The sequence below is a fragment of the Protopterus annectens genome, chromosome 9.part0, assembly GCF_019279795.1.
Source record: "Protopterus annectens isolate FY-2018-M chromosome 9.part0, PAN1.0, whole genome shotgun sequence".
Lineage (NCBI taxonomy): Eukaryota > Metazoa > Chordata > Ceratodontiformes > Protopteridae > Protopterus > Protopterus annectens.
Genome location: NC_056743.1, coordinates 1,341,323,793 through 1,341,339,039, shown reverse-complemented (window position 1 = coordinate 1,341,339,039; position 15,247 = coordinate 1,341,323,793). Strand labels below are relative to the sequence as shown.

The following is a 15,247-nucleotide window of genomic DNA, read 5'->3' as shown; positions in this document are numbered from 1 at the left end:
ATTATTGGAATGTGTCCTCTGTTCTCATTTGGCATACATCACCCCTGCAAGACAAGATGTCAGAATATCCAAGGTATTTTTATTCAGACCAGCATGAAGTCTTCTAGACTTTTAAACAGAAGCTCAGCTAAGCTAAAATACATGAGATTATATAATATAGCAATATAAAGGGAATTATTTGAGCACATAATGGAAGAATTCAACAAAATATTGCAGTTTCGGGAAGAAAGATGGCTATTGGATACAGTAATCGGGTCATGCTTCTCTCTGCATTCTTTACCCTACACTTTTAAGATAACTTTAGTTTCAGTCAGTGATGTAAAATGAGCTGTTGCACCTATACTTATTTCTGTCCTTTCCCCCTTGATGATAAGGTTGATTTTCAGCGATGGCGTGTGGTCAGCTCTCATGGAGAACATTTTGTCATCTAATTAAAATTGCACTCTGTTAGCTCTTCTTAATTCAAGATGCATATAAACATTGCTGCTATGATAAAAGTACATCTGAGCAAGCATAAGTAACTTTGATTCTTGAGTGCACTATAGAATATGAATGCGCTATTGATTAACTCTCAGCTAAAATGGGATACTTGGAATGAAAGCAATGAGGCTGAACTTGTCATCAGCTGAACATTAAAACACTAAACTAATCTTGGTGCAGTTTATCTTCTGCTACTACCAGTGTTGAGTTACTTTGCTCATTCATTAGTTATCCAGGTAGGTGTATTAGCCTATGGACTGTCTTCAGCCACAGCCCTGGCCCAAGCAATGCAGAAACATAAGAAAACAAGTGACTGGTATTATAAACGGGTGTATATTACGTTATTGAACTTTTAAAAGTTCAAACGTCATGTGGTCAACACCATATGATCAAACTTTTAAAAGTTCATACTTTTCAACAGAGATCTCTGTACAGTGTGGAATGGGAAGATTTCCCTTTCCTGCACTGTAGTGCTGTCTCGGAGTTGGTATAGTTAAAGAGCGGGGGGTGCGGTCAGGTAGGTTTTTTTCTGTTGTTTATGTATTTATTTATTTCTTTAGTTTTTCGAACATTTAAAAGTTCGATCATATGGCTTTGACCATATGACGTTCGAACTTTAAATTTTCGATAACGTAATATACACCCTTATAAACATATGGACAGTAAACAGTTGCACTAGCTACAAATCTGTGCAAACAGCTAGCTGCCAGTGATAGGGAAATGGTAACTTATATTCCCAGTTTGAAAATATATTTATTGCTTTCTGTCTTACAGCTAAGAATGGATTTTAGAATAATTGGTTTTGCTTGTGCTTTAAGATGGAAGACAGTCAAATGTTTTGAGGCCCAGTCCAGCTTACCTTTAACATAACTTATTTAAGAGCTGAGTGCTTATTTTAAGCAGGGGACTCAGTGCCACAGTTTTTCAGACTGTATGAAGGTTAAAACCATTGTATACTTCTGTATTTCTTAAGATGGATGACGAGTCATGAACCTAAGCAAATAAGATATTTAAGCCAGCTCCATGACCTAGAGAGGGATAAAGCCCTGACTGTGTTACATGTGACCCATGTTCAGCTAGTAGCTCAAGTCCCTGTAGGAACTAGCCAGAGAGTATGGGTGTGAGCAGCTGCTGCTGACTTGCCCATCCTGGAGGGAGGTTGCAGTGGCTTAGCACATGGGTGAGACAAACTGGAAGCCTTAGGTGTTCATCCAGGGAAGCACTGAGCTATCCAAACTCATACTACCATGGAGCATTTGCACTAAGTAACTGAGGGAAAACGAGCATTCAGAGACATGCTTCCCTTCAGGAGGTAGTGATTGTGGCTCACAGAAGCTGCCAAGGGGAAAGGACATGCTCCCACAAGAAGAGTAGTCCACCACCCAGACCAGCAAGCTGATGCAGGCCTTAATGCTCAACTCTTGCCAGGGAGTGGAGGGCTGACAAAGGATTGGAATAGTTGGCTGCGGTCTAGTTGGTTGAAGGTGGAGAAAACAGTGAGCAAAGTCTTGGGGGTGTCCCCCAAAAAAAAAAAACAAGGTTCTTAGTAATTTATAATTTTAGCCCCCTTTTGACTCTTCCTACTCTTACAAAGTACAGATCTTACTTTAAGAGAACCGTTTGCAGTGGGTTAATTGTTGCATTCTCTTTCTAGGGATCCTTTCATAGAACATTTCTTTATCTTCAGTTGTATGCACATGTCATTGTATCTTCTTACTTGTATAAGAGAATGTGCTCATTCTCAGTATCCCTAGTTGTTTCTACACTCTCACACATTAGCCCTCATCCTAATATGTGTTGTTGGAAAGTTCCTGCAGTTAGTACCAAAATAAAACCAAAGCCATCTAAATGTTCTTGCAGTTGTGAAATCATTTGCCTGAGCATGGGACACTGAAAATGACCGGACTTAAATTTAGCAACTCAGAGAGATCACTGGGGAAGCTAAGGGAATGGGTTAGATGGTCTGTCTTGAAAATTCAGAGAGCAGCGAGGTACAAAAACTTGGCCAGATCTTGACCAGTGACTTATACTCCACTAAATATGGACATCCCCATTTACACTGTCAAATGATGATCTCTGAATCTAACAAGGGGACATCCATTTTTTACCTAATGACCTGGAGCAGAGAGGCACCCTTTGGCACTTTCCTTGGAGAGTGAAACTTGGAGAGGTTGTGCCCCCCCCCCCCCCCCCATGCTGCTATACTTGAGGTTTACCATCTAAAGATCCTATATTTTCTTGATATTAAATCATATCTTGAGAACAGTATTAAAATAGTCCAATGCACAAATATAATTTGACAACCTAAGATGTGTTCAGAATGTGTTCTGCATCTATTAGTAACACCTTCATTACCTGTAAGACTTTTTCATGCTGCTAGATCATATATTGATTCTGTCATCCAAATCACCAGCTTTTGTATCCTCTTGGCCTTAACTGTTGAGAGGTTTAGGTTTACAGCAGCGTTACGTACTTTATACCAACATCTCCCCTACCAAGAGTCCCCAGATTGCATTATAAATGCCTGTTTGTTCAAAAATATGTTGTCATGGGAAAAACTGCCTCAGTAGTCTAGACTACCATAACTTCCTCCCGCTTCCTCAGTGACCTTACAAGCAGTATCTATAGAATCAAATTTTCACAAACATTTTGGCTTTTTTATTTTTATTTTTATTTATTTATTTTGATTTGCCTGTCTTTCATTTTGGCTTTCTCAAAACTGTTGCAACAAAATTATACAGTACTGATTGACAATTCCCATTCTCCCCACAAAAAAAAAAAATTCTTTGTCCGTATTTGAACTTCCAAGCTCCTACAAATACATCAGTTTACATACAGCCATGTAATACTAGGTTATTTTGTAAAACGGACTGATGATCACTGCCTGTACCCTCCATGAATTTTGGAAGTGTTGGTATCTCCCAGGAAATTCTAGGCTTTCTTCCTTCCCATAGAAAAGCCAAACATATCCTCTTCAGTTTGATTTCAAAGTGCTTAGTGCTGAAATCTGTATTCCAGAAGTTGCAGGTATTACTTGTGAAGCCAGAAATCACTGAAGAGCATGCATTCTCTAAAAGAAGTCAAGCAATGCTGTCTTCCATTTAGCTATAAAGGACTTGACCTTGTCTTTCTTACAGATGTTCTTCATTCCACATTGCTGCAGTCCTAACTATTGGGTAGTCCGCTGTCCAGTCGGCCCGAATACCAAAGTATATGGCTGACGTCGGTCACGGCGCATTAGACTGACGTCAGTACGTCAGGGTACTAATGCGCATGACCGACGTCATATCCTCAGTCTTTTTTGCCGCATGGTCCGATGCAGAAGCAATTTTGCGAGTGCAGGTTGGCGTTCTGAAAGTTTCTGAAGTCAGACTTTCAGACCGAATCAAAGTTGGCTAAGTACCCGGTTGGGAATATTTTGGTTTTTCTTGCCTCAGTATTTAACGGATGTCAGAAAAAGTGAATAACTGTATTTCTTGTGGGAAACAGATACCTCATAGGGATTACCATACTTTGTGTATACCTTGTTTAGGGCCTGAGCACGGCGTTGTTGGATGCGCTCTTGTGCAAGATTTAACAAACGCACTATTAAGAGAAGGTTAGACTGTGCCAGGTTAGTGTTTGGGAAGCGTTGTAATTATAAAATGCCGTCGGATGTTCCGGCGCCGCTTCGGCAAAAGCGCAAGGATAAAGCAGCAAAGCCTAGAGTGGAAGAACCGACAGTCCCTGGCGGTTCTTTAGAAGGCTCAGTGGAGCGGAGGTTCTGCCAGGTGTTTCTTTGGAGTCTCAGGGAGAGACTTTATTGTTACAGGATGTATCCTCTCAGGAAGTAGGCCAGGCTGAGGGGCTTCTCAGGTGGCTGTTCTTCCCTCTCTTCCTAAGGTGGTTAGAGCCTCCCCTCTGTTTCCAAGGCTTCTTTGAGAGGCAGGCCTAGTGTAGCTTCAGTGGGGTTTCTCCTAGTGCTTCAGGGTCTTTGCCTAAGAAACATATGCTTAAAATGGCAGAGGATTTGATTACTATGATTAGAGGTTCTATGCCCCTCCTGATAAGAGGCCTAGGGTGGAACCTGAGTTTGAGAGTTTTGAGCACTGTTCGAGGCTTCTGAGTCTTGACTGAAGACTTGCAGGAGTATCCTCCTTATTCTGATTCTGATGTGGATGATTCTACTCCTTCAGCTTCTCCTCCTGAGGATTTTTCATTTTCAGAGACTCTGCATTCCATGAGGAGCATTTTAAATGGGAAGGTCAAGATTTCTCTGATTCCAGGAAGAGGCTTAGGGAATTCTTGTTTTTACCCCAGCATAGGCCTTTAGCTATACCTCCGGTTCTGAATGTGGTGGAAGATGTTTTTGCAGAGGCTTCCCTGAATCCTGATTCTTTGCCTCCTGCACCAGTTAAACCGGATAGGTACTATAGGGTGCCTGAAGCTCATAAGTATCTTTTCAAGAGTCCTAGGGCAGACCCGGAAACTGTCTCTCAGGGGCCTAAAGGTATGAAGGCTTCTGTAGTTAAAAATCCTGTTCCTCCTGATAAAGAGTCGAGGGCTTTGGATAGATGGGGAAAGAAAGTGTATACTTCTTCCACTTTAGCCATGAGGGCATTGAATTGTCAGTTTCACATGTTAAAATATCAGAATTACCTCCTTTCACAATTGAAATCTAAGGTGGATGCTCTGGCAGAAGGTATTGTGTGTAAAGAGTTGCAGGATTTAGTTCATGTGTCTGAACAGGTGGGTAAACATTCCTTGCAGTGTGGTTTTGATGCTGTGCAGGCCTCCTCGAGGGTGGCTGCCACTGGTTCTGTTCTTCGAGGCACGCCTGGTTGAGAGATCAGAACTTAGCTGAGCATGTTAAGACAAGGATTTTGGATGCTCCTTTACAGTCTGATGTGTTGTTTGGTTCGCCTGTTGAAGCAGTTTTAAAGAAAATGGAGGACAAGGCTAAGTCTATGCAAACTGTTAAAGATTTTTGCAGGTGCAGCCTCCAGTTTAGTAGAAATTGGCCTACTAAGGGGTGGACTTATCCTGCTTATGATTCCCAGTCTAGGGGTAGGTCTAGGCGTGGTAGGGGCAGAGCTCAAGGTTCTTTTAGGCCTAGGACAGGAGTTCACCTGCTCAGACTTCTGGTGAGGGCAGGGGTCAGTCCTTTCGTAAGCAGACCCAATGACCTGCCTTTTCAGCTGCCAGTACATTCTCGCCTGGCAGCACCTCTGGGAGGAAGGCTGTCTCTTTTCAAAGAAAATTGGGATTTAATTACCCAAGACAGATGGGTTCTGGATATCATTCACCACGGTTACAGGTTTTATTTCCATACCTTGCCTCCTTTCAAAGGCATGCCAGACATTCCTCCTCTACAAAGAACAGAGGCTCACAAGCAAATTTCTCTGTTGCTCCAAATAGGAGCCATTCAGTCAGTTCCTGTACCAGAAAGGGGCCTAGGATTTTATTCTCGCCTGTTCCTAGTACCAAAGAAGGGGAACACGTGGAGACCAATTCTGGATTTATCTATCCTCAACACTTATCTGGACATTCTCAAGTTCAAAATGTTGACGTTACAACAGCTTTTACCTCTGCTGGGCAAAGATCACTGGATGGTAACTTTAGATCTCAAGGAAGCTTACCTTCATGTGCCTATAAGGCTAAGTTGCAGGAAGTATCTGCGTTTTCGAGCTGGAAATTCTCATCATCAGTTCTCTGCATTGCCCTTTGGCTTATCCACTGCCCAGAGTATTCACAAAGGTTCTGGCTCCAGTGATAGCTTACTTCAGGCTAAAAGGAATTCAACTCTATCCTTACTTGGGCGACTGCCTGATTCTGGCTCAAGAAAAGGAAGACCTTCTACAGCATTTGGAATATGTTATAGCAGTGCTAAGATGCCTAGGGTATTCTGTGAGCGAAATAAAGTCCAGTCTAGTACCCTCTCAAGACATGTGCTTTCTGGGTGTGAGACTGAATACAGCAGCCCAGATGGCCTTTTAACCCCGGACAAACAAAAGAATCTATCCAGTTACTTCCATCAACTATCTCTTCAGTCCGGGCTGACTGCAAGGACAGTCCTTCAAGCCTTAGGGTTCATGGCATCTTGTATTCTGGTGCTTCCCAATGCCAAACTGCATATGAGGAAGCTACAATGGTATCTAAAAATCTATGGACACAGCACTGCCAGGATTTGGACACTGTCATTCAAATAATACCTTGCATTCAAAAGGAATTTTGTGGTGGGCTCAGGAATGTCACCTAAACAAGGGACTTTCTGTGACCCGGCCAGAGGCGAGTCAGATTCTAACGACGGATGCCTCAGACATTGCTTGGGAGCTCATCTAGATGGAAAATGGATACAAGACAAGTGGCCTGCCAGACTACAGCATCTACATATCAACATGAAAGAGATGTTAGCAGTCCAGTTTGCATTAATGGCTTTCAAGGAGTTACTTCTTCCAGGGCAGGTGTTGATTCTAACAGACAACACAACTGTCATGTGGTACATCAACAAACAAGGGGGAACACATTCTTACCCATTGTGCAGGCAAGCAATGATTTTATGGGAGACTGCGCTCAGCTTGCAACTAACTCTTCAGGCAAGGTTTCTGCCGGGAGCACAGAACTCCTTAGCAGATGTGTTAAGCAGGCAAATCATGGATCCCCACGAGTGGAAACTGGATCTTCATGTATTTCAAAAATTGACAGTGTCATGGGGAACTCCAGACATAGATCTGTTCGCTTCTCCACTAAACCACCAGCTGCCACAGTTTTGCACGAAGGGATTTTATCACACAGCTTGGAAAGTGGATGCTCTTTCTTTCAGTTGGAAAAATCTTCATGTGTATGCTTTTCCACCTCTTCCTCTTCTCCCAAAGGTGCTTCTAAAGGTCAGACAAGACAAGCCAAGGATGATTTTAATAGCTCCAGATTGGCCTCGGCAGCACTGGTACCCATTACTGAGGAGTCTGGTAAGGAAGCCTCCATGGCCTTTACCCTTGATTCCACATCTGTTGTCTCAGAAGGACGGTCGTCTGCTCAATGTCAAGCTTCACTCTCTTCATCTAACAGCCTGGCATATTCTGTTTTGAAAGACAGCAGGTCTCAACTTCCTCAACAAGTTTTAAATGTGATTATGGAAGCCAGAAGACCTAGTACAAGGAAAGTGTGCAGAAAAATGGAAGAGATTTTTATTTTGGACTGCAGCAAAGAATTTGGATATTTGAGCCTAATTTGAGTGTGGCTCTTCAATATCTTACCGAGTTATTGGACAAAGGTTTGTCTTTCTCTTCCATTAAGATTCATGCTGCAGCAATTTCAGCTCACTATGATTGTGACCCACCATTGTTTTCACATCCTTTGTTCAAGCAATTTCTTAGAGGGCAAAGAATATAAGACCCCCGTAGAGCTCCTACTCCTGCTTGGGATCTCAATTTTGTGTTGGAGAAACTTACTCTACAACCTTTTGAGCCTGCGGCTACTGCTGAACTGAAATACTTGTCATGGAAGACTGCTTTTTTGTTGGCCATTACTTCTGCAAGAAGGGTTTCTGAGTTACAGGCCCTTATGGCGGTTGAGCCTTTATAGTATTTTCATAAGGATAGGGTATCATTACGTACTAATCCTTCCTTTATGCCTAAGGTGGTTTCTAGTGTGGCTTTAAACCAAACTATTCATTTGCCTACTTTCTATGCAGATCCCCAAAATAAAGGAAAAGATTTTGCACACTTTAGATGTACACAGGCAATTGCGTTATTATTTAAGCAGGACTAAGGATTTTAGGCAGTCTCAGCAGTTGTTTGTTTCTTTTGCTTTGAGTTCGCAGGGCAAGCCTGTGTCAAAACAAACTATTTCTAGGTGGATTGGGTTCTGCATTGCATTTTGTTATTCCCATCATGGCAAGGAGATTCCAGCTGGGATTAGGCCTCATTCCACTAGGGCTACTGCCACTTCAACAGCATTTCTAAGGGGGTGGCAACTAAGGATATTTTGGAGGCAGCTACTTGGAGTTCAGTGCATACTTTCTGTAAGCATTACCACCTTCCTCTCTACTCTAAGTCTAGGGCTGGTTTTGCCACAGCTATTTTGCAAGGCATGTTATCAGCTCCTGCTTCCTTATGATTTGCCAGCCTCCCTTACCTCTGCTTTGGGATTCTACCCAATAGTTAGGACTGCAGCAATGTGGAATGAAGAACATAGTACAGTTTTGTACCTACCATAAATGTAGATGTTCGAGGATCCACATTGCTGCAGTCAATTACCTCCCTCCTTCCCTCTGTGTTTAGGGGTGGTTGTGTAGGTGAGATTATATTCTGGTACCTTTGTATATATTGTATATATTTTTGGTGCAGGTATGTTTGGTGTGTTTTGGTTTTGGCCTTGTCTTTTTAGGGTCTTCTGACATCTGGGGCAAGAAAAGACTGAGGATATGGCGTCGGTCATGCGCATTAGTACCCTGGCGTACTGGCGTCAGTCTAATGCGCCGTGACCGGCCAGCCATATACTTTGGTATTCGGGCCGACTGGACAGCGGACTACCCAATAGTTAGGACTGCAGCAATGTGGATCCTCGAACATCTACATTTATGGTAGGTACAAAACTGTACTTTATGCGTACTTCAGTGCATTCCACCCCACTCTCCCAGATGTTTGAGTCCCCCATTCTTACACAGAAAACAAGTTTTTTTAATCATGTCTTCTGAAGGGGCTTGATTTATGCACAATGCATATGTATGTATAACTGTATATTCCAATATCTATCCTAAAATCTCCCCGTACAGCCTTAACACATGGAAACTTCCATCCAAATCCCTTTCCAAACAGACTGTTCTTCTTCTTTCGGCTTTTCCCAGTTAGGGGTCGCCACAGTGGAACTCTGGTCCGCTAATGATTGGCAGTAGATTTTTACGGTGCCGAGGTGCCAGCTCAACACCCAACCTTCAGTGAAGGCACGACCATTCTACGCATGTCTTTCGAACACCACTCGACCACGGGGAGGACATGCAGACTCCACACAGAAGGCGCTCCAGCCGAGAATCTAACCGGAGAACCTCTTGCTGTGAGGTAACAAAGCTACCGCTGCACCACCGTGGCACTTTTCCAAACAGACTGAATTGCACTATTAGGTATCAGCAGAAAGTGCAAGCTGATACTCCTGGTCTCCAGTTTTTACTTTTACGCAAGGAGCTGTTCTAAGCATCACAGCTAACGGTTCAGATGTTCATCGTGTTACACTGCTGCAGTCATTACACTTGGGTTATCCTGCCGTCAGGCGGTCCCGCATTCGGCCAGAGTTCCAAAGTCTTGATCCTGCATCTGTTGCTGTCGCTTCTTCCCTGACGTCAGTGCGCCAGGGGTATATAAGATGCATCCAACGCCATTTTCTTCAGTCTTTCTTGCCGCGGTGCCCGAAGCAGAAGCAGTTCGCAAGTGCCGGTCGGCCGACTCCTGAGATTTTCAAAATCACATTTCAGGTCCGAAGTGTTCAATAAAGCTAAGTACCCCGTTGGGGAAACTTTTTTCTTGCCTCAGACCAATGTCAGAAAAAGTTAATAATTGTATTTCTTGTGGGAAAAAAATACCTCATAAGGAATTCCACTCTTACTGTATTCCATGCCTAGGCCCTGATCACGACGTCACTAGCTGTCGGTTTTGTGCTAGATTTAACAAACGCACTATAAAAAGACCTTTTGATTTTGCTTTGCACTACTTTGGCCACAGGTTCAATTATACTATGCAGTCGGATCAACCGACGACCGCAATACAGAAAAAACGCAAGGACAAGGATAAAGACAGGCATCCGAGGTCCAAAACCGACGACGAAACCTCTTCCAGGCCAGTCGCCGGTTCTCAGTGAGGCGCTTTCGCAGCCCCTGACACCAGCTACCTCAGAGCCGCAGGCCACCTCCAACTCCCACGTGGAGACAACTAGGCCTCTGGAAACTCAAGGTATTGGGCCTACAGAAACTAATCCCTCAGATGGGTCCGGAGCCGCTGAGCAGGCATCGGCTTCTGAGGGTGTTTTCAGACCTTCACAACTTACCATTAAAACAACAGCCAAGACAAAAGTACCATTAAAGACAAAGAAACAAGTACAGCATTCTCCTGGACAGTCCTCCATGCCTAAGAAAGAGATGCTTAAAATGGCCGAAGACCTCATTACTCTAATCAGGGGTTCCCATCCCCCTCCTGAGAAAAGGCCTAGGCAGGATAAAGACTATGATTCCTCTGATCAGGTTTCCATTTCCTCTGATTCCTCTTCAGACCAGGGATACTCTCTACCCCCCTATGAGGACTCTGATGCTGAAGAATCTATCCCTTCAGCCTCTCCTCCTGAGGATTATTCTTTTGGGGAAACTTTACATACCTTGAGTGAGCATTTCCATTGGGAAAGTCAGGATTACTCAGAATCCAAGAAAAGGCTCAGGGATTTCCTTTTATTGCCTCAGCACAGGCCCCTGGCTATTCCGCCTGTGCTAGATATTGTGGATGATGCGTTCTCTGAATCCAGCTTATCTCCTGATTTTTACCCCCTGCACCAGCCAAGCCAGATAGGTATTATAGAGTCCCTGACTCTCACAAGTTTCTTTATAAAAACCCTTCCGCTGATCCAGAAACTATTTCCCAGGGTCCAAAAGGGGTTAAGGCTTCCATTGCAAAAAATCCAGTACCCCCTGACAGAGATTCCAGAGCTTTGGATAGATGGGGAAGAAAGTGTACACTTCTGCAACTTTAGTAGTAAGAGCTTTAAATTGCCAGTTTCACATGCTTAAGTACCAACAATGTTTAATGGCCCAGTTAAAACAGAAAATGCTTGCTAGCTCAGAAGCTCCTGATTGTAAAGAAATGCAGGATTTATTGCATGCAGTTGAACAGATGGGAAAACATACTCTGCAATGTGGTTTTGATTCTTTAGAGGCCTCTTGTAGAGCCGCAGTTACAGGTTCTGTGATTCGAAGACATGCTTGGTTAAAAGAACAGAGTTTACCTGATCATGTTAAGGCAAAATTTTTGGATGCTCCTTTACAGAATGATACCTTGTTTGGTGTTACGGCAGAAGAGGTGTTAAAGAAAATGGAGAATAAAGCTAAATCTATGCAAACAGTCAAGGATTTCTTACAGGTACACCTCGATTTAGCAGAAATTGGCCAACAAAGAATTGGTCCTTTCCAGTGTCAGACAGGCCACAGAGAGGCAGATACAGACGCCCAAGAGGCAGATCTCAATCCCAAGGCTCAAATAGACAACGATAGTGGGGCACCTCAACCCCAAAAGGAGGTGAGGACAAGTCTTAACTTTACAGGAAACAGTCACAATGACTTTCCCTTCTACACCAAGCACTTCCCTTTTGGAGGCCCCCTTAGGGGGAAAACTAGCACTTTTTTCCTCAAAACTGGCAAACAATCACCCAAGACAAATGGGTTCTGAATATTGTGTCTCAAGGTTACAGGTTCCACTTTTCATACTTTACCAAGGCTAAAAGGAATGCCAGACCTGCCACAAAATCAATGGGCAGAGGCACAAAAACAAATTTCATCCCCCATGGACATGAGAGCTATTCAAAAAGTACCACAACAGGAACAAGGACAAGGATTTTACTCAAGACTCTTCCTGGTCCCCAGAAAGGACAAGGCCTGGAGGCCCATACTAGACCTTTCAATTCTAAATACTTACCTGGATATTCCGAAATTCAAAATGTTGACATTACAGCAGCTTCTACCCATGCTGGGCAAGAAGGCTTGGCTTGTAACTCTGGACCTCAAAGAGGCATACCTGCATGTCCCTATCGGACAAAATTGCAGAAGATACCTCAGATTCAAAGCTTCTACAATGCACTACCAATTCTCTGCACTGCCCTTTGGCTTATCTACTGCGCCCAGGGTCTTCACAAAGTGCTTGGCACCAGTATTTGCATTTTGCAGACAAAAAGGAATTCAGATATACCCATACCTGGACGACTGCCTCATTCAAGCAGAGACAAAGGACATTCTTCGACAGCATCTGGTGTTTGTAAAAAGGTTGCTAATTTCTCTAGGGTACACAGTAAATGAAAAGAAGTCAAAACTAGTGCCCTCACAACAGGTTACATTCCTGGGTGCCAGCTTAAATACAATGGCCCAGATGGCTTACCTCACGCCAGACAAACAAGTTCAACTAACTCAATATTTTCAATCACTGGCAAAAAAGTCCCATCTCCCTGCAAGAAAAAATCTGCAGGCCCTGGGATTCATGGCATCCTGCATACTACTAATACCATATGCCAGACTGCATATGAGGAAATTACAGTGGTACCTAAAAAGTGTTTGGACTCAACACTCTCACAGTTTAGAAGCAGTAATACCAATGATTCCCTGCCTACAACAGGAGTTTTGATGGTGGGCACAGGCATGTCACCTAAACAAGGGTCAGCCTTTTACCCTACCCACAGCCAGGCAGACTCTAACAACAGATGCTTCGGATTACGCCTGTGGAGCACACATGGTAGGAAAATGCATTCGCAAGTGGACCACAGACCAGATGCATCTTCACATCAATCAAAAAGAGATGTTGGCTGTTCAAAATGCCCTAACAGCTTTCAAGGACCTTCTGCATCCAGGGCAATTATTATTAAAGACAGACAACACCACAGTAATGTGGTACATAAACAAGCAAGGGGGCACTCATTCTTATCCCCTATGCAGGCAAGCCATGACCTTGTGGAACACAGCTCTAACGTATCAAGTTCACGTGCAAGCACATTTCCTGCCAGGAAAGAAAAATACTCTGACAAACGATCTAAGCAGAAATATCATGGACCCTCACGAATGGAAATTGAATCCACAAATCTTCAGCTTGGTAACGCAAGAATGGGAATGCCCAGACATAGATCTTTTTGCCTCCCCACTGAATGGCCAACTACAAACATTCTGCACAAGGACTTACCACAAACAAGCATGGAAAGTAGATGCTCTTTTGTTCAGCTGGAAAACCTAAAAGTTTATGCCTTCCCGCCACTGCCTCTCCTTTCAAAGGTACTCCTAAAAGCCAGACAAGAAAAACCACAGATGATCCTGATTGCTCTGGACTGGCCACGCCAGCACTGGTACCCTATCTTAAGGATCTTGGCTCAAGGCCCACCATGGATTTTGCCTCATATTCCACACCTTCTGACTCAACAAAGCAATCAGATCCTGCACGGTCAGCTCAAAACCCTAAACCTGGCTGCATGGCAGATTCATTAGCCAAACAGGCAACACCTCTCTCTAAAGCTGTTATGGACGTCATTTTGGAGGCCAGGAGGCCTAGCACCAGGAAAGCTTACTCAGAAAAATGGAAGAGATTCTGCGCCTGGAACCAGGCTCAAAGCCTTGACCCTCTTGTTCCAAACATTCCTCAGATTTTACAATACTTAACTGAGATGCTGGACCCATGCCTCTGCCATTTCAGCACATTACAACACGGATCCTCCTTTATTCTCTCATCCCTTGCTAAAACAGTACCTCAGATGGGCTAAAAACATAAGACCACCCCGGAGAGCACCAACACCAACTTGGGACCTCAATTTCGTTTTGGAAAAACTGACCCTGCCACCTTTTGAGCCAGCCAATACAGCTAATCTAAAATTTCTGTCATGGAAAACAGCTCTGCTCCTGGCAGTAACTTTAGCACGAAGAGTCTCAGAGCTACAGGCATTAATGGCAGTGGAACCTTTTATAATTTTTCATCAGGACAGGGTTTCTTTAAGAACAAACCCTACCTTTATGCCAAAGGTAGTATCTAGTGTGGCTCTTAACCAAACCATCCATTTGCCAACCTTTTATCCAAACCCCCAGAATAAAGGGGAGAAACTTATGCATTCTTTGGACATACACAGGCAGCTACACTTCTACTTTGAAAAAACAAAAGCTTTCAGGAAAACTGAGCTACTGTTTGTAGCATATGCTGCAGGATCACAGGGCAAGGCTGTCTCAAAGCAGACTATATCCAAATGGATAGGACACTGTATTCGTTACTGCTACACACAGCATGGAAAATCAGTTCCAAATAACATTAGGCCACATTCCACCAGGGCAACAGCCACTTCAACAGCCTTTCTCAGAGGAGTACCTACCAAGGAAATTTTGGAGGCTGCAACTTGGAGTTCAGTGCACACCTTTACCAAGCACTGCCACCTGCATCTTTACTCTAAATCCAGAGCAGGATTTGCCACTGCAGTTCTGCAGAGCCAGCCTCATACCCAATCCTAACTCTTTATAGACCAGCCACCCAACCTTAGCTTTGGGATTCTACCCAAGTGTAATGACTGAAGCAGTGTAACACAATGAACATAGTACAGTTATGTACCTACCATAAATGTAGATGTTCGAGTGTTCACACTGCTGCAGTCCAGGTTACCCTCCCTCCATCCCCTCTGAACTAGCTGGACTTATCTATAGCTTTCTATCCTATACAACCTTTGTGGTGTATTTGCTTGTAACTGAAGGTATTGTTTTTTATTTTCTATGTATATTTTTTATTAGCAATATGTATTGCCTACCTTCTTGGGGGCGCCTGACATCTGGGGCAAGAAAAACTGAAGAAAATGGCGTTGGATGCTTCTTATATACTCCTGGCACACTGACGTCAGGGAAGAAGCGACAGCAACCGACGCCGGACCAAGACTTTGGAACTCTGGCCGACTGCGGGACCGCCTGACAGCAGGATAACCCAAGTGTAATGACTGCAGCAGTGTGAACACTCGAACATCTGCATTTATGGTAGGTACAAAACTGTACTTTTGCAGGGCAAATAGTGATAGGGATAATGCACATCTT

The 15,247-nt window shown here is 43.6% G+C and overlaps 1 protein-coding gene across 1 annotated transcript in view; it reads left to right on the top strand.

Annotated features, from left to right (window-relative positions):
- The window catches only part of NSD3 (nuclear receptor binding SET domain protein 3), a 4,286,093-nt gene that overhangs the window by 3,247,150 nt on the left and 1,023,696 nt on the right, over positions 1 to 15,247 (top strand). The gene's annotated exons all lie outside the window — the stretch shown is intronic.